The following is a 19119-nucleotide window of genomic DNA, read 5'->3' as shown; positions in this document are numbered from 1 at the left end:
CCAGGCATCCTGGTCTAGAGAAGCCCAAGCGTCCCTGAAGAGCGTGAGACGCCCGCCCACTTTTGTCACTGTCGGGCAAAGCCCCTGACAGTCATGCAGAGGGTTTATCCTCTCCTTTATTGGCAGGCTTCTTGTGAAAAGAGCCAAATTTTGACTTTTGTGTCTTGCCTCTAGAGGGCTGAAAACTTTCCCTGAAAGACTGTCCTCGAAAGGACGCACCACCTCTAGGGGAGGGCCGAAAGGACGGCTTAAAAGCAGAAAACCTGGACGTCTGCTTTGCTGAGGAAGCCGGCAGGAATGTACTTTTGCCGCCTGTGGCCTGTTTTATAATCTCCTCTAATTCGGTACCAAAGAGTACCTTTCCTTTGAAGGCTAATGTTTCCAGAGCCTTCTTGGACTCATTGTCTGCTTCCCAGGCTTTAAGCCAAAGCACTCTCCTGGCATTAATGGAGACTGTGGACACTCTGGTTGCCATTTTAATAGCTTCCTCCTCTGCTTCAACTGCATATTCTGCTGCTGCCTTAATCTTTTCTGCAAGCAGTAATGCACCCGGGTCAGCCTGCAGCATGGTGCATAATTCACCAGCCCACTCTATCATGGCCTTAGAAACCCAGGCTGAAGCAATAAGGGGTCGTAAGGTAAACCCCACCCCTTCAAAAATAGCCTTGAGGTTTCCCTCCAGCTTTTTATCCACAGAATCTTTAAAAGCTGCACCGCCCTGTACTGGTAATACAGTAGCCTTGGACAAACGTGCCACTGAAGCGTCCACAACTGGGACCCTTTCCCAGAGCTCCGCATGAGACTCTGGCATGGGGTACAGATTAAGGAATCGTTTTGGCATCTGAAGCCTCTTATCAGGAGTTTTCCAAGCCCCTTCTAACAATTCCTGTAACCCCTCATCTGAAGGAAAAGTAACAGCCTCCTTCCGCTGTCGCTTAAAAACACCTTTAACAGGAGTCTTATCCTCCACAGTCAGCTTTAAAGCCTGCTTCACAGCTACAATGAGATCCTCTATACCAGCAGCAGAGTTCTCTTCCAAATCATCACCCTGATCCCAGGGGATGTCAGTATACTCTCCTTCCTCTTCATCTACCACAGTAGTTAAGGCATAAGACCTTCTAGGGGTCCCTGCCACATCATCCATTTTGTCCAGCATTTCACTGAACCTGTTAATCCCTTTTGCAGTATCCTGCATCACCTGGATAAGTGCAGGATCTGCCTGGGTAAGAGGCAAGGAGCCAGACGACTGCTGAGATGATGGCATAGGTCTCTGTGATTCTACCAGCCCATCACTCTGCCAAAAGCTGCACCAAAGCGTTTACTGACCTGCCTAGGGCCCTGGCCCACGCAGGTTCCATATGCTCTGCCCTATGGGGATCACTGCCCATGGGTCTCACATCAGCGCAAGTAATACATAAGCCCCCCTTGGCCATCTGCTCAGGGACAAATTTTTGTGTGCAAACATTGCACTCGCTCAGTGCATTAAGGGCTCCCTCCCCCAAAACCACAGCCTGATGCTCAGACATGACGCAAGTGATAAATGTATATCTATCAGTATACACAGTGCAAACAATGTACAAGCGTTTATACAGAGGCAATGCACCCAATCACTTATCTGTCTGTTGGTTTCAACTGCGGGGAAGCGATGCCCAGGAAATCCAAGTCACTCTGCCAGGATCAGTAAGCCAGCTCAGCTCCGCTGCAAGCGTTCTGAAAGGCGCCAAAGTCAGAGTGAAGGAAGAGACCACAGGTCCCTGCTGCTGCGGGGTCCGTGACCTTTTGGCGCCAACCACCCCCAGCAAGCCGCTCCTTAGGTAGGATTTCCTAGTTCCAGTGTCTCCCCCTCAAATGGGGATCACTTGGAACATGCCTGTCACAACGCTGCTGTCCTCTCATCTAGGAGCTCAGCGTGTAAGCTCCGCATAAAATGGCCGCCGCCATCACGGAGCGCCTGTCCCCCATGATCCCCACCTAAACGTGGAGCCGGTTTCAGGGTACTCCGGAGCCCAGGCAGCCTTTTAGAAAAGGCTATAAGCGCTGCACAGGGGGACCAGACAGTGTCTCCCCTGTGCACAGTGAGCTGACAGGACGCGCTTCTGTCAGCTCCTGCTGCGCAAGCAGTGTGAGGATTCACTATGAGAATCCTCACACTGTGCCTACCTAGCTAGGGTAAAAGTTAATAAAATAATAAAAATCCCCTAACTACTCTAATTCTTCGGCTGCTCCTGCAGCCCTTTAGAATAGCACCCACTCCAGTGGGCACCTAACACGAACTGAAGAGTCCAGGGATGCAGTAGGGGAGGAGCCTACCCTCTAAAACTTTAGGATAGGTGCCTGGCTCCTTCGGACCCTCCTACATCCCAGTGTTGAGCTGTGTCACCAGGACCATTGAAAGAGAAAGAAAATTGTGTATGTTGAAATCTGCTGACACGGGCACTGTATAAGTGTACAGCGACACGGACACACAGCTCCAATTTCTATTCACTTTTTTCTTAATGCACTTTTTTAATTTTAACCTATTTTGCTGTTTTGTGCCAATGAATAAACTGTATATTTAGAACAATTGGTCTGTACACAGACTCCGTCCTGCCCCCACTTAAAGTTATTCCTCCTGGTTATATATGGTGGCTAATTATTAATATTATGTAGTTTGAGCAGAAAATATTGTGGTATCAGTGGATGAGTCAAAAACTCAGGCTGCTCCCGGATCCGAAGGCGCTATAGAGTACAGTATTTTATTTTCTTTGTATACTCTATTATTATGCTATAGTTGCAGCTGGATACCAGCATTAAGATCTCCAAGGGATCCATTTGCACACTTTTGTACAGTTTGTCAGTAAGACCGCTATCCGGAGTGAAAACTTACATTCACTATCCATTTACCTAAGGGTATGTACATTCTCAGTATTGAAAAAGTAACTACTTAATTGTGTATATACTAAATTAGTAATATGGCCTTTCTCCACCACCTAGAAAGTTACCCCTGAGGAAGTCATTTTTTTTGACGAAACGCCTTGGGAGTTTTTTCCTGATTATATCGATTCGACCAACTGACTGCATACAAGCAAAAATGTTTTTACTTTGTTTTTAAATTAATTGTATTAAATACTGTTGTACAGTGACCTGTCGATATATTTTCTTGATCCTTCTGGTGGTGGATCTCCATAAAATAGTGGCGCGCTCTGTCTTCTATCTTTTTTCTTCTATTCCCCACTTCCCCCGCTAACAGGGGGGACTGACAGAGTGCTGCCCAATCTACTTTATCTAGCGCATTGAAAGGGTACCCCACTCTTTGTTCTATATATATATATATATATATATATATATATATATATATATATATATATATAAATCCGGAAGGGCCGTCACTCTGGACTGAAGTGAGCTGAGATGTGTAGCTTGCCCCGGTGCCAGCTTGCAGAGGGCAGCCACAATGAACTGCCCACAGAATACAATGACGAAATGAATGGGCACTCGAGGACTCACAAATGCTGGTGAAATCAAAAGGCCGTGTTTATTCCATAAGTGGTCTTACAGGCGTCAACGTTTCGGGGGCCGGACCCCCGTCGTCAGGACAAAATGCAGACAGGGTGAAGTACAGAATAAAGTGCAAGTGCATGGGTATTTATAAGACATGTTAACAAATAGGCGCTAACTTACCCCCTCCCTGTAGCCGTCCCCCACGAGCATCCACGGGCCGGTTTCCGGAGTCCTGCGCACAGCAGTGACGTCACCACGTTCGGCGGCGTCCAGCTGACCGAGCGTCATCACGGTCGTCATCCCGCGGTGACGTGGGTGGGCTGGGAAAGAGATTGCAGCTCACATTAGCATGAATACAAGTATCGTGCTACAGAAGTCATAAAGCAACAAAGGCATCCATACATACACAAAACTTCAGAGGATGCAAGTGAATAAAAAATGCAAAAAAAACAAGTGGACATGACCATATTATGACTACATAGTGACATCTAGTGGCTAAAAATGAGAAGACATATATAATAAAAAACGAACATTTAAAAAGGGTATACGTATAAAAAGATAACTGCGTGCGGCCCCGAATTGGAGCCGTACTGGGCAAAAGTCAAAGTGCATATACTGGGTGAGGTGCAAACCCTATGGCGTGAGTGGTTTAAATGCAGGGAGAAATACTGAGTCCCTGCTGGGTATCTATAATAAGCAAAAACAGCCCTGTGTGGGGTGATGCAGCCAGCATCACTGTATGCGCATAGCACCAGAAGCCAGAAATTGCAACAACAGAATGCCAGCATCTTGTATATTATATGTTATCCTGGTGTGTCACCTGGACACCGATAAGGCTGGGGGACTGGTGTCACACAGTGGGATGACAAGTACCTTTAACAAGGGGGAGAGAAAAGGAAGAAGGAAGACATGATTGTGTGTTAGTGGACCAAAATGGTTACAAAAAATTATGTAGGCCAAGTGTGTCATTAAGGCCTTTAGGGTGTAGTGTGTCCATTTTGTAAATCCACTTGGACTCAAGCTGCAGAAGCTGTTTGGAACGGTTGCCACCCCGTATGTGTGCCGGCACGTGGTCTATGATCTTATATTTGATCATTGCCATGTTATGTTTGGCCTTGGCGAAATGCCTGGTCACTGGTTGCTCCCCTGAGCCAGAATGAAGGGCTGCCCGTATGGCACAATCGGTCTTGCCGATGTAATGTATTCCACATGGACAATAAATGATGTAGATAACAAATTTAGTCGTGCACGTGAGGGGCCATCTGATTTAAAAAAATTTTACCCGTATAGAGATGTGCAATTTCGGTGCAAGCTGTCATGAAGCTGCATGTTGTGCAGCCTAGGCACCGGTAACAGCCCATTCTGGTGGGTCTGATTTGTCTAGAAGGGGTGTCAAAATTTGTAATCTCGGTCTTGACCAATAGGTCCTTCAAGTTTGGGCCGCGCTTGTAGCTCGGCATCAGCTTGGTGTCTTTGAACACCGGTAGCTCGGGATCCGAACGCACAATTTCCCACCAGTTTTTTACTCTGCTGGTGGTTTCTCGGCTGGCAGAGCTAAAGTCATTAACCCATGGAATACATGGCTTTATGACTTTAGGTGTTGCACCTGTGATAAGAGTGGTGCGCTCACACGCCAGAGCCCTGGCCTTGGCTTTAAGTAGGCCCTGTCTGGGGTAGCCTCTGTCCTCGAACTTCTGCTGCATGATGTCCAGTTGGTGATGGGTTTCAGAGTCGGTATCAGTGATCCTGCATACTCTCAAAAACTGAGTATGGGAGACTCTCCACCGTGTTGCGTGGGTGCGAGCTGTTGTGTCTAAGTATAGTATTGCGATCTGTCTGTTTGACATACAAAGAAGTGTGTGTAAATCCCAAAAATACAAATGTGTAAAAAATAGGCGTATTTCTGCCTACGAATACACCTATTTTTTACGAATCCATTTTGGTACATTTCCCCCGATGTATACATAGTATATATATACACGCTATACTGCTGTTCTGTTCTCAAAGACAACATGAAGCATATATATCACTTGTGGAGCCGATATTTATGGTACAACACGCCCCTGTAATTCTCACATTCATAGAGATCCCACAGCACATCTCCCCCATGTGTTAGAGCCTGACATCTCCGATTTACAAACATGATCATTAGCGATCAGTTTGACCATGTTATTATTGTATACAGAGATCCATATGTAACACACCCGTCCGGATCCCTGTGTTAACACCATACAATTGTCACGCTAGATGCGGTGACATCTTCTTCACATCACTTCTTAAACATTGCTCGGGCAGTAGTCCCGTGGCATCTGAAATTTACACTTCAAACTTGCACCATTTTTTAACATTGTTTTACTGTTTTAATGTAGGTTATTTATGTGCCATTTATGTGTTGTTATAGGCAGAAGCCAAACCCGGATCCTGGAGCGGAGGTTGTCATACAGAAGTGGGCGATACGGTGGGGTCACCATAGCAACCCATCTACAACAGAGGGGAGCGTGATGATGCAGTGAGGCTCCGCCCACTGACATCCGCCCGCACCGGAAGCCGCACTGGACGCAACCGGGACGCTCCACGTACGGGAATGGTGAGTATGCACATGCTGTATGTATTTAAATGTTTGCTGTGTCACCCGCACGCGTTGACAAAGGGGTATCCAGTCCCCGAAACGTCGGTCACCTCCAATAAACACATTGTTAAGCCCATGGAGTGCCGCTGCCTGCTTGGATAATTCCTTAGATAGATAGATACCAGAAAGAACCCCCACTGGGGGAATAAACAGCACTCACCAGTCTGTAGTTCAATGGAGGTACAACCAGGAGGTAATCCAAAGTTTATTTTCTGCAAGAGAGATCTTCTGACGTTTCGGTCCCCGCTGGTACCTTTATCAAGGCAGCCACTGTGTCAAATAGTCGCAACTTAAATCTGTGTGGGAAGGGGGATATATAGCCTTTGAGTATAAAGAAATATAAAAATATATGATACAGCCAGTACAGGATATGGCGGGTGAGCCAGTGAGAGGGACTATAGAGAGGTAGGGCAGGGGGATCAGAGGCGGTCCTGCAGCGATGCATAACCCACAACAGAGAGAGCCGGCACCGGGAAGAGTGATCCCTGGAGAGGACAAGGGCCTGTGCAGTGCTGTGAGCTGCTGACCTGTAAGGAGCGGAGGCTGCGCAGCTGTGAGACCAGGAATGGCGCCAGGAGAGCCAGGCTCCTCCAAGTCCCCTACTGCTGCCACCTGCCAGAGGGAAGGGAACCGCGCTGCCCCCACTAGCTGCCAACCACAGGAGGAGCCCCAAACCCAGAGAGAACAGAATGATGTGTGCTGCCGAGGTGTCCTACATAGTGCCTGCCTGTGGAGGAGCCGAGAGGGTGAAGACTAGAACCTCAAGGAAGAAGGTGCTGAGGGGGTAAATTACCTGGGAGCACACCCAGCCGGAGGATTCTCCTGAAGTTGCTCCGAAGAAGATAGAGGACGCAGCAAGTGGAGACCAAGGTGCGCAGGCACCGCGAAGGACACCCGCTCTCGAGGAACCAGGACTGGAGGACATGCAAAGGACCCCTAGCTGGAGACCTGTAGAAGCCCCCTCAGTGGTGCGGAGCTGCCCGTAGAGATGCCTGCCCGAAAGTAAGTTAAGAACACGATGTAACATCAAGGACAGGAGCTGCTCAGAGGACAGGTGACAGCCCAGCGGAGGAGAGGATAGAGGAGGATCCCCAGCCTGATAGGAGCCGGGGGTGGAAGCAGAGGCCGACCCAGAACAGCACAACAGGCGGAGCAGAGGACGACCCAGCACCTCCTGCTGCAGGAGCCGAGGACACGGGACACAAGGCAGACGTCAGGCTCATGGCAGATGCTGTGCGGCTGTGGTACAGGTATATGTGCGCTGTTGTGTGTTTATGCTGGGCGTTATGGGTAATAGAGGAGGTTTCTTTTTTAGGATGTCGGTATGTGGTAGACTCGCTAGTTATAGGATGTGTAGTATGCTAGGGTTTGTGGTTATAGTGGATGTATTTGTGTATGCAGGGCACCATTTGCGGATGTACTAAAAGGATGATCACAAAAAGGGATGATCGGGATGATTGCCTGCAGTTCCTATTCGCACCACTAGATGTCACAATTTTTTTTACTTCAACTGAGAATTTGTATGTTGGACACTGGTTGTGTATCCTGGACAGTCGGTAGAATAGGTAATCAGCGCTCAGTATCATTCTGTGGAGTTTTCGTAGCTTCTTAAAAGAAGCTGTAAGCGCTGCACAGGGAGGCCAGGCAGCGTCTCCCCTGTGCACAGTGAGCTGACAGGACGCGCTTCTGTCAGCTCCTGCTGTGCTAGCAGTGTGAGGATTCACTAATGAGAATCCTCACACTGTGCCTACCTAGCTAGTGTAAAAGTTAATAAAATAATAAAAACCCTAACTAACTCTACTCCTTCGGCTGCTCCGGCAGCCCTTTAGAATAGCACCCACTCCAGTGGGCACCTAACACGAACTGAGGAGTCTGGGATGCAGTAGGAGAGGAGCCTACCCTCCAAAAGCTTTAGGATAGGTGCCTGGCTCCTGCGGACCCTCCTACATCCCAATGTGAAGCTGTGTCACCAGGACCATTGAAAGAGAAAAGTATGTGCTGCACATACTTTTTGTACTTGCTTTTCATCGCATTGTATGCACAACGCATGTACAAGGATGAATGCGATGCGTGCTATTTAAGCTCAAAATGCACGCCCGCATCGAGACGTGTATGGGCACCTTAAGTCAGAGAGAACCTGAGAATTCTGACTGGGAAGTGCAATTAACAGGTCAGATGTGGACTGCTGCTTTGAAGTTGGATATCTCCATTTCCCCAGGGCCGATTTTAAAAATGCTGGTATCCCTGGAAAAAGGGGATCCTCAGCTATCAGAGTATGGCCCTTATACACCTGGGGCCCCAGAGCAAGTGCCCATTAAGCCCATACGAAAAGACCGCCCTGGTCCCGGTTCGCTGACGTCATCCGGGGGCGATTATGCTGTGTACACACGGGGGCGATAGGGGCTGAAATAGCTGGGAATATGGTTGCTGAGCGACCATATTGCCAGTGATTGGAGTGTGCACCAGCGATAAATCGCCGGGTGCGCGCTCCCGTTTTCACAAAACGGGACACTGGGCAATATAATCTAGCAATATATTGCCAGCGATCATATTGCCCCGTGTGTACGCACCTTTATTCCTAACAATTTTGCTGCACCCGTCATCTTGAAACGTGCACATGTCCCTTTGTTGATGAATTTACAAGACTGCCTAATTAGAGCAATAATTGATATTTGCGTGGAGATTAATAACAGTATTACAGACACACATGCTATGACCGATAACACACACGTAACAGACTTATTTTAATTTTTTTTCTAATGCACTTTATTTCACATTTATCACTTTTCACTTATGTTTTTAATATTTCGCTGTCCTTAATAAATGATTCAATAAACATCATGTTTTAGCCAATTCTCTGTTTCTTGGGTCACTTTATTAATGTACCTATAACATTAATCAGAACATTAATATATGCTAACCTAGATTGCCCCTTGTAGGAATACTTTATCTTTCTTTGCTTCCAAGTCTAATACATATTCCTGGGTGCGCCTCCCCCATTACCAATTGATACTTAATATAGTAATGCAGGGGTGAGATAGCTATACCAATTACAGGCCGTTCGGATTGATAGCCTCTATCTATTAACCTGTATCAGCGATATCAGATGGTCGACAGTCATCAGGTCGACATACTGCAAAGTCGACATGGGTCTAGGTCGACAGGTCATTAGGTCAACATGGTCTAGGTCGACTGGGTTTTTCACTGGATTTTTGGGGGTTTTTTTGAGCCGACATGTGCCGACAGGCGGAATTTCATGCCCTACCATCCACTAGGGCAGGCGTTCCCAACCACGGTCCTCAAGGCACACCAACAGTGCAGGTTTTAGTGATATCCAGGCTTCAGCACAGATGGATTAATCCAAATCACAGGTACTAATTAAGTCACCTGTGCTCAAGCCTGGATATCATTAAAACCTGTACTGTTGGTGTGCCTTGAGGACCGTGGTTGGGAACGCCTGCACTAGGGTGCGGTGGGAGAATAACATAGAGTGCCAAGCACAGCCAGACATGCGAGGGGATGCGGTGCACTTAATCCTGTGTCCATGTTGACTGTGTCGGCATTCGGGTAAAAAAAAAAGTACAAAACCCCATGTTGAGCTAGACCAGTGGTAGCCAACCCTAGCCTTCGAGAGCTACCAACAGTTCACATTTTACAGACAACCTAGCTGCTGCACAGCTGCACTCATTAATCACTGGCACATTTTAAAAGATACAGATGGAGCTAATTAGCTCACTTGTGATTCTGTGAGGAGACCTGCAAAACATGCACTGTTGGTAGCTCTCGAGGACTAGGGTTGGCTACCCCAGAGCTAGACCATTTTGACCTAATGCTTTTTTGGACCAAATGACCTGTTGACCTTGACCCATGTCGACCTTGCAGTATGTTGACCTAATGACTGTCGACAATCTTTAGGTCGACCATATGATCCTTACCTGTTTCAGCAGGGGCGGATTGGGATGAAAAACCAGCCCGGGAAATTTATGAAAGCAGCCCTAATGGGGGTGGAGTCTGCTGAGGGGGTGGGGTCTGTGAAAGGGGGCGGGATCCCTACTTATAGGGTAGAATTCCAGGTTGCATGCAGTTGCGGCCTTTCTTGCAACTTTTGCTGCAGTTGCATCTGCAGCTATATGCTAATGCCATTACACTGCCCTGGTGCATGGCCGTGCACCAAATATATGGACTGGCCCCGCAGGAAAATACAAACACATTTGCACCAGCAGGAAAAAAAAAACATCAAAATCAATTTGCCCCCCACAGGAATAAACACATTGTCACCCCTCTCCCCCCCAGATAAAACACTGGCTCAAATAGAAAACAATGATATTTACTGATAGCCCAAACAGGTAAAATAAATACATTGACCCCTGACAGGGCAAACATTAACCATTAGCCCCCACAGAAATAAAATAAAAACACATTGAGCTCCACACACACAAAAAAGTGTGGAAAGTATATGTCCCTGGGGTGGGGGTACTGTGGCTAGGAGGACTTGGGGTAGCATGGACAGTGTATGTTCCTGGGGGGGCAGGGATATTGTCGGTAGTGTACAAGTCAGAGAGGTATATACTGGAAGCCAGGGGTTTGAGCGGATAGTGGCTATGGGTGGGTACTGTACAGTGAGGCCTGGAGGGGAGCAGGGGGCAGGCTGGGAGCAGTAGTCGGAAGCAGAGGCAGGCTGGAGTAATAGTAGTGTGGATAAGGGGACAGGCTAGGAGCAGTAGTGGGAAGCAGGGGCAGGCTGGAGTAGTAGTGCATATAAAGGGACAGGCTAGGAGCAGTAGTGGGAAGCAGGGGCAGGCTGGAGTAGTAATAGAGAAGATAAGGGGACAGGCTAGGAGCCGTAGTGGGAAGCAGGGGCAGGCTGGAGTAGTAATAGAGAAGATAAAGGGACAGGCTAGAAACAGTAGTGGGAAGCAGTGGCAGGCTGGAGTAGTAATAGAGAAGATAAGGGGACAGGCTAGGAGCAGTAGTGGGAAGCAGGGGCCGGCTGGAGTAATAGTAGTGTGGATAAGGGGACAGGCTAGAAACAGTAGTGGGAAGCAGGGGCAGGCTGGAGTAGTAATAGAGAAGATAAGGGGACAGGCTAGGAGCCGTAGTGGGAAGCAGGGGCAGGCTGGAGTAGTAAAAGAGAAGATAAGGGGACAGGCTAGGAGCAGTAGTGGGAAGCAGGGGCAGGCTGGAGTAGTAATAGTGAAGATAACGGGACAGGCTAGGAGCAGTAGTGGGAAGCAGGGGCAGGCTGGAGTAGTAGTAGTGTGGATAAGGGGACAGGCTGGGAGCAGTAGTCGGAAGCAGGGGCAGGCTGGAGTAGTAATAGAGAAGATAAGGGGACAGGCTAGGAGCAGTAGTGGGAAGCAGGGGCCGGCTGGAGTAGTGGGAGTGTGGATAAGGGGACAGGCTGGGAGCAGTAGTGGGAAGCAGGGGCCGGCTGGAGTAGTGGTAGTGTGGATAAGGGGACAGGCTGGGAGCAGTAGTGGGAAACAGCAGCAGGCTGGAGTAGGAGTAGTGTGGATAAGGGGACAGGCGGGAGCAGTAGTGGGAAGCAGGGGCCGGCTGGAGTAGTGGTAGTGTGGATAAGGGGACAGGCGGGAGCAGTATTTGTATGGTTATAGCTAGGCTGCAAAGAATTATTATTAGGGTTAGGCTGAGTTGTGTGTAGAAGTAGGTTTAGGCTGCAGGGGGGCAGGGGGTGTATGGTTAGGTTGTGTGTGTGTTTTTTTTAGTTAGGGTAAGGCCTGTGAGGGATATGAGTAGGGTTAAGGTTAGGCCGCAGGGGTGCGAGTATGGTTAGGGTTAGGCTGTGTGTGTGGGGGGGGGGGGGTTTCAGTGGCGTAACTAGAAATTTTGATCCCCTCAGCCAAAAACAATTGGACTGTTTCTTGGCAATTCGGCTCCCAGTGCAAAAAGTAAAAAAACTGGAACAGTGGCCATGGCCTTACAATGGTGTGGTCTCAAAGGAAATGATGTAGAGAGGCAGTGGGTGACAGTGAAAAGGTAACAGGAAGAGGCAAAGAGTGATGTCTAAAAAAGTCAGAGACCAACAGGAGAGAGAGGGAAATGGGGAGATAGTGACAGTCACACCGGGGAAAGGTAGAGGGTGATGTAGTGGACGATGGGGATGGATAGTGGGAGATAGAGTGGCAGTGGTTTACAAAGAGAGACAAAGGGTGATAGAGATAAGCAGTGGGTGACCTCAGGGAGAGAGTAAAAGAGGTAGTAAGTGGATGATGCCAGGGGAAGGCAATGTGTGACAGAGGATGGCAGGTAGAGGCATTGGATGACAGAAGAGAGAGGTGACAGAAATAGAGAGTGGGGAAAGAGGAGGGAGGGGGGGAGAGGGGACAGAGGGAAAGAAGGGAAGGGGGTAAGAGGGGAAGGGTGGAGTGGGATAGAGGGGAATGGATAGGGAGAGAGGCGGAGAGAAGGGTAAGAGGGGGAGAGAAAGGAGGGAGATAGAAAGAGAGGGGTAGAGGGAAATGACGACTGTCGTCTCTCCTCCACCCTGATCACTGCTTCCCATGCTAGAGTACAGGACTTTGCCCGTGCTGCACCCCCTCAGTGGAACGCACTCCCTCGCTCCATTAGACTCTCCCCGACCTTGCAAAGCTTCAAACAGGCACTGAAAACTCACCTATTCATCAAAGCGTACCCTTCCACTGCATAAACCAGCTGGTTCTCCAACCCCCTGCCTGTTTACATCCTGCTATCTAACCACCACCCACTCGCTTGCACCTCTTGCAATCTGTCTGTCTCCCCTTCCTACTAGATTGTAAGCTCCTCTGAGCAGGGCCCTCTTCCCTCCTGTTGTCAAAGCCCACTTCTCTTCACATTTCACTCACAGCTCTCCTATACTCCAACACTCAGTGACCATCTTTGTCCGCATACTCCTCTCCATCATTGGCATCAAGCCTCTAGTTGTATGTTGATTGAGTCCTCACTACTTATATCCAAGCTGTAATGTGTATTGATCTGTGGCGCTCTTTATTTGTACTGTATTTTTGTTATTTATTCAATGTTATGCCAAGCTTTGTCTCCCTGTATTGTTCCTTTGTACGGCGCTGCGAAACACTTGTGGCGCCTTATAAATAAAATTATAATAATAATAATGGAGAGGGAGAGACAAAGTAAAAGAGGATGAGAGGGAGGGAGATAGAGAGGCTAAGGATGTAGAGAGAGAGAAGGGGGGAGGAGGAGAAGGAGAGAGAGGAAGAGAGAGAAGGGAGAGAAGGAGAGGAGAGAGAAGGAGAGGAGAGAGAAATAGAGAGGAGGGAGAAATCAGCTGTAAAGGAAAGGAGAGAAAGGAAAAGAGTGACGGAGGGGTGGATAGAGATAGAAAGGGAGAGTCGGAGAGAGAGAAAGAGGGAGTTATGTAACATTGGTGCAAGTGTGGTGTGAAGCAGCTTGTGAGGTAGAGGGCCATACTGCCACATCCTAAGCTGCGCTCGACCCCCCGACTTACCTCCGGCTGTCAGCTCCAGGCTGCTGCACAGCTCCTGCTTCTAGTTGCCAGCTCCCGGCAGCTGCGAGTGTCCGATCCGATCTCCAGGCTCGTGCTTCTAGATATCAGCTTCCGGCTAGCACCAGGTTCATACCTCAGCTCCTGACTCTTGCTTCTGGTGTCAGCTTCAAGCAGCTTTGTGGGTCAGGCTCCCGTCTCTAGCTGTCTGCTTCTGGTTCCCGCAAGGTTCAGACCGCAGTTCCCGTCTCTGGTGTCAGCTGCAACTTAAACTAGATTTAAAAAAAATAAGCACCTAAATGACGGGGGGATGTTAGCGTAAAGTCCCTTACAGCCCTACCACAGAAGGCATTCTATACGGCATAGTCTACCCTCACAACACAGGACCCCAGACTCTCCCCTTACTATGTAGCATCCATCACCCCTCACCCAGCACAGCACCCCTCATTTAAAACCCCTCTTCAAGCACAGCACAGATCACAGCAGAGCACCCATCCCTGTATGCCATCTCGCCACACTCACCAACCCTGTTCCAGCACAACACAGCAACCAACACCTATCCCAGCATGTCAGCACCCCTAACCCTTCTTCCTGCACAGCAACCCCCACCTACCAGCACCGCACAGATCACAGCAGCAGCACCGATCTCCCTACACAGCACTCAGTGGCGGAACTAATGTCTAGTAGGCCCAGGTGCAAACATATGTTTTAGGCCCCCACCAACCTGCCTCCCACCACAGGACGTCAGCCGCCCGCCCAGGTCTAGGACCTGACTCCGCAAGTCTAAGCCAACCAGAATCAGGTCCTACAGTATATCTCTACACTGAAAGAAATCACTACATTACAGTACATTGCCCCCACTCCTCTACACTACATTGCCTCCACTCCTCTACACTACAGTACATTCCCTCAATATGCAGCACTATATCACTACACTGTAAATGCTACACTACAGTGACATTACAGCTTGTCTTCACTCCCTCCAGCTCAGTGGCCAAAGTCTGCAGTATGCTGTGCCCTGACCCTGCTCTTACACCCCCCCGGGAGCCCAGCTTCTGCCTACTGCACCTATACTGTTAGCTGAAATATAAGTTACAAAGCATGGAGACGCAGTTGGTTAGACACATCATCTCACCGCTGGCCATGCCCAGAGCCCCATTCTGCCTGTATCAAAGCATATGACAGCTCTGGGATGGGGGAAGGGATTAAGCAGATTAAATGGGAAGGTGGGTTGCACTGTGGCAGAGGAAATGCAGATGGCATGCCTGCCCTGCAGAAACTGTCCCTTAAAGCAGTGGTTCCCGACCCTGGTACTCAAGTACCCCCAACAGTGCACATTTCCAGGTCACCCAGCAGGTGCACTCATTATTCAGACACGTTTTAAAAGATCACAGGTGGAGCTAATTATGTCACCTGTGATTCTGTGTGGAGACCTGGAAAATGTGCACAGTTGGGGGTACTTGAGGACCAGGGTTGGGAACCACTGCCTTAAAGGATGGCCTCCCCTTTTCTCCTTCAGTCTAAACTGCCCCCTCCTTCTTTGGCTACTGTACTCTAATGCATGATCCAGATGAAAAAATGACAGGGGGTGCACTGTAATTGGGGGGAGAATGGTTACTAGTGTGGCTAGATACGGGAGTATGGAGGAGGATTAGTGGGAGAAACAAGAGGAGAGAGAAGGAATACTGGGTGGATGGAGCAGGAGAGAGGAGGAAGAGTGGGTGGATGGAGCAGGAGAGAGAAGGAATAGTGGGTGGATGGAGCAGGAGAGAGGAGGAAGAGTGGGTGGAAGAGCAGGAGAGAGGATGAATAGTGGGAGAGTAGGAGAGAGGAGGAATAGTGGGTGGGTGGATGAGCAGGAGAGAGGAGAATTATGGTGTACATTGGGGCAGTGGGGCCAGGGATGGTAATCTCAGAGCAGCTAGGTGCCATTTTGCAGTGTCAGGGTCCTGGCTGAAAGCACCCCATTACAGCTGCTGTAATTGAAATGGGCAGGGGAGGGCAAACTAACATGCACACACAGTGACAAACACACTGTACAGTGGAAGTGCATTACCTGTCAGTACCCCGATGAATCATACCCTCAGCCACCACCTTTATAGAACTGGAGCTTCATTCTTCTGACACAGGAAGTTCAGCAGCACGCAGCAGCAGCCTGTGCAGGGAGAGTGTAGAGTGGAGCCCCCAGGCATACAAATCAAGTGAGGAACACATTCGATCCCTGCCTGTTCTGCTTGTCACCAAGCCGGCTCCTCTGGCTGCTGATCCCCCGAGGTAGGCACCCGACCGCTGCAGCGCTGCTTCTGATTCCCAGCAGCAACCATCGCCCTGAAGTGCGGATTCTTCAGTAATGTCCACAGCTGTGTCTGCTTTCATTGCCGCTTTGAGTGCCCTACTCAAAGCATCAATGAAAGCAGACACAGCTGTGGACATTACTGAAGCATCCGCACTTCTCTCTCCCAGCAGCCGCTCACATACATTTAATTTTTTGCGCGGCTTCAGAGCTCCGCTGGCGGGGAGAAGGGTGGCGCCGCAAAACCCGGAAGTGTGTCAGTCGGGCTGTAAGCACCGCGGGAGGTGCTGTGTGCGGCCGCACATGCGCACCAGCCCTCCCGCGGCCATTTCAACTTCGGCCACAGCCGCGGCCATGTTTATTCAGGGCATTTTGCTGCGGCCGCGGCCGGTAACCGCGGAGATGGCGGTTTGGTGGCCGCGGCCCAGCCAGGGAGGGTGGGCGGCCGCTATGACTCTAAAATGTGCCGGCCCACCGGGAAACGGCCCGGTTTCCCGGTGGGCCAATCCGCCCCTGTGTTTCGGCAAGGGGTGTGAGGCCAATTTCTCTCCTGGGAATGGAGAAATATCTGTGTTTAGAGCCAGACTAGAATCACGTCTGCCCGCAGACAATAGATCGGGTATCATTTTTTTATTTTTTTTATGTATGTTTGACAAAGGCCATACACTTCACTGGAGGCGAAGATCCGCAGACGAAGGCCAGAGCATACAGCTAATTGCTGCCGATCCTACTATTAAAAAAGAAAAAGGAATGTATTGTATACACAGAACATCGAACATGCCTTCCAACTTTTACCAATAGATCAGTGGGACCTGCATGCAGCTGGCCCTGGAAAGGGGCGGGGCTATGTGCAACGGGGGCGGGACCGGGCATCGAGGCCCCGGGTTTTCCATCCTCTTTGCCAGCGTACCCAGCCCCGTCTCTCCTTGCTGCGCACGGCACCTATCCAGCAATCACCGGCTGCTCCACAAAGCAGAGCAGCCATGATCACCTCCCCTCAAGGGACATCAGGGCAGGCTCCAAATAGCGGGACCATACCACTGTAATCAGGACAGTTGGGAGGAATGCTATAAATACATTATCATGTAGCGCCTATTATTCCTGTTGTCCGACTCTACCTGTATGACTACATGTGAAGGAAAACACAGAGGCTGCTTCTTTTGCCCAACGTTTGGGAATTTATGATATTTTAGTTTTCGGAACTTGTCTCCTGTCCTACATAACAGTTTATAGACGCTGTGACCAGGGGTGAGGGTCATTAAGTCGACAGTAATTAGATCTTTTGGTCGTCAGTGAAAAGGTCTACATATGAAAAACATCGACCTGGTTTAAATTGATGCTGAAAACGGTCGACACAATCCAAAAGGCTGCATGAAAAAGGTCAACACAGGAATAGGTCGACATGAGTTATTAAAGAAAATTGTGTATGTGGAAATCTGCTGACACGGGCACTGTATAAGTGTACAGCGACACGGACACACAGCTCCAATTTCTATTCACTTTTTTCTTAATGCACTTTTTTAATTTTAACCTATTTTGCTGTTTTGTGCCAATGAATAAACTGTATATTTAGAACAATTGGTCTGTACACAGACTCCGTCCTGCCCCCACTTAAAGTTATTCCTCCTGGTTATATATGGTGGCTAATTATTAATATTATGTAGTTTGAGCAGAAAATATTGTGGTATCAGTGGATGAGTCAAAAACTCAGGCTGCTCCCGGATCCGAAGGCGCTACACCCCACGCCCCTGAAACAGCAGACACTGGAGGAGGATTCAAACCCGTGGTGGCTCAGCCTGAGTGGCTGTCCCAGACGCTGAACTAACGGTACACGCCACTGTACCAGCCACTCATACACGGACTGTTCGTGTATCTCGTAGCTACAATGCAGTGACGTCATTCACGCTGTGCCGCACCATCGCCACCTATTGGCAGCTGCTGGAACTACACCTGGCACATAATGCATCGTCATCACTGCTGCTCCCCCTACATGAGCACTCTGCCGGCTGTTCTGATGGAGGCAGTCACTGACTGGGACGCCATGCCCCTGCGTAGAAGAAGCGGCTGGTAAGTGCACATGTGCAGAACACCCCCTGAGCATTGAGCAACCTGTGGGTGAGGACTGGAGCTCAGTCTGTATGTTGGTCATGTATGTGACTCCCACAGGGCTGCTGCATGGTGCTCCTGGGGATATCTATGTGTATGGGCATACCAGTGTATCCTCAGCAGCGCTACTCTATGGCTCAGGTTGTAATATCTCAGCCCCAGTGCTGTCTGCATTATTATACACTGTATATTATCTATCTGCTTTCCCAAAGTGTGACGCAGGTGTATATAGACCAGATTATAATCTATGGGAAGCCTCTGTGTGTATACCATATGTTCTCTCTCTGCTGCAGTAGCTATGCGCGCTTTGCTATGTTCTATGATAATAAACACATGTGAGTGTAATGGTAAATATGTGCCCGGCATGCCAATGTGGTGAGATACAGGTGAGCCAAACCGTACTGGCTAGCAAACTGCACGTAGCCATTAGTGCAGATGTAGGATAACTGGGCATACTGTATATAGGCTGGGATCACTGCTGCGTTCAGGTGACACCAAGTACATGTCACCCGCCGGGATTGCTTGCTGGATGGTTATACAGGGATTATTGTCACATTAGTTATACTGTAGTCTAAAGTGTATACTGTATTATCTACCATCCTAATGGGGCATACACACAGGGGGCGGGATGTACTAAAGGGAAAATGTGATAAAACGGGGGTTTTACCGCATTTTCCTATGTACCATTATCCGTCCGCCCCATCTCCGCCTGGCAGGGTCTCTCAACCTCTGGGTGGCGATACCCTATAGATGCCTATGGGCTTCTATCGCCGCCCGCCGTCCTTGCGACCCATCCTCCATCGATCTACTCCTCCCTTAGCAGGTGTCACAGCCGGGAGGACATCCGGCTGTAGGGAGGAGGAGGAGAGGCAGGGGGACACTGACAGCCGCCAGGATGTGACGGAGACCCCCGCACACCACATTACAGGTATCGCGGGGGTCTCCGTCACCACAACCCGATGCTAGCCGCATATGTTAGTACATATGCGGTAGCATCGCGGCGGCTGGCGATTTACATTAATACATCCCGCCCAGGGGAATATGAGGCTTATTTCTAAGTGATCTGACTAGATCGCTTAGAAATGAAAAAAGGATCACTCCACGTGTATACCCTCTGGTGATGACGATTGCGCGGTCCCGCGCGTCGCTGTT

At 49.3% G+C, this 19119-nt stretch overlaps 1 long non-coding RNA gene across 2 annotated transcripts; it reads right to left on the bottom strand.

Annotated features, from left to right (window-relative positions):
* Nucleotides 1–6269: 6269 nt before the first annotated feature.
* LOC146056280 (uncharacterized) lies at nucleotides 6270–15944 on the bottom strand. Of its 2 annotated transcripts, none has more exons than XR_014469099.1 (3): nucleotides 15625–15944; nucleotides 13572–13840; nucleotides 6270–6405 (listed from the first exon to the last, which is right to left on the bottom strand). It is a non-coding gene; the product is annotated as an uncharacterized LOC146056280 (long non-coding RNA). The 2 variants fall into 2 exon arrangements; XR_014469100.1 differs by lacking the exon at nucleotides 6270–6405 and adding an exon at nucleotides 7067–7101.
* Nucleotides 15945–19119: the final 3175 nt, after the last annotated feature.

This window comes from Crinia signifera, unplaced genomic scaffold, assembly GCF_055691185.1.
Source record: "Crinia signifera unplaced genomic scaffold, ASM5569118v1 HAP2_SCAFFOLD_777, whole genome shotgun sequence".
Classification (NCBI taxonomy): domain Eukaryota; kingdom Metazoa; phylum Chordata; class Amphibia; order Anura; family Myobatrachidae; genus Crinia; species Crinia signifera.
The sequence above is the reverse complement of the archived record's forward strand: the minus strand, read 5'-3'. Positions and strand labels throughout refer to the sequence as shown.